This window comes from Schistocerca piceifrons, chromosome 4 (genome assembly GCF_021461385.2).
Source record: "Schistocerca piceifrons isolate TAMUIC-IGC-003096 chromosome 4, iqSchPice1.1, whole genome shotgun sequence".
In the NCBI taxonomy this organism is placed as follows: Eukaryota; Metazoa; Arthropoda; class Insecta; order Orthoptera; family Acrididae; genus Schistocerca; species Schistocerca piceifrons.
Window position 1 is genome coordinate 24,375,507 of NC_060141.1, and position 1,013 is coordinate 24,376,519.

Sequence of the window (1,013 nt, forward strand, 5' to 3'; positions counted from 1 at the left end):
GCGAGGAATCCGGTGTCATCAGCATATTGCAAGAGGTGTACTGGAGGGGGGAGATGTCTCCCTCTGCGCTCTTTCTTTATTAACTGCGCGCTTCCATGCATTGCTGAGTGCATATCCGGGTATGTTGGCCGGCGATCGCTTATGGGTTGCCTGCTTGTGCCGACTCGTGATTCGTCCTTGTTATTGCACAGTCGCTGCCGTTGGTATTGTCTAGTCCTTCGTGCAAGTGTTCGCGAAAGTGTGTGTAGCTTATGATGTCGACTGCTCTGTTATTTTAGTACTGTCTCCGTGCTGATGTGCGGCAGTCGGTCAGTTGCTGTGTATGAGCCAGGAAATCTCCGCGCGGCGCAGTGAGCCGGGCCTGCTAGCGATCTCTACACAGTTTCGCAGTGTGTGGGAGCTGTTCCGATTGCTACGAGGTTCATGACTCAACGATCCAGGCCATCAAAGTTGAGTGGTGATTTAATTACCGAAGCCAGTCTGTTCACATTGAGCCAATATTTTTCATGGTTGGCTGTTGGGGGTATTCCCGTGAGCAACAGCGAGTGTTAGAGTTGGCGAAAGTTTGGCCACCATCTGGTGGAGTTTTATTGTATTTTGGTTATTTGAAGTCCAAGTGCACCAGCGAAATTTTCTGCCTTGTGGCCGTTAGCTTTCTGGTTACCTGCCCTGGCCGCTGACGTAAAATTCAGGCAGTGTCCTTTCCTGGCCGTGTTGTCGCTGCCAACACTTATGTGAAATTTTGACAGCTTATGCATACTTGGTTGTGGGCGGCTACGCCTTTTACGTTTTGTCAATGGAGTTCCTTGTATACTGGTCAGGTGGAAAGCAAGTCGTCTTACGGTGGGTTCCTTGACTGTCTCTTGGTTGGGTTGCCGGCGGATCGGATATAGTTGGACCGACTACCTGCCTCCCCTAAGCGAGCGTTAATATTTCAATTGCAGACCGACCCCCGGAAACTTCTTAGTGCCGCTGGCTGTACTGCCTTTTCTTATTGGTGTTTGATTGTGTAT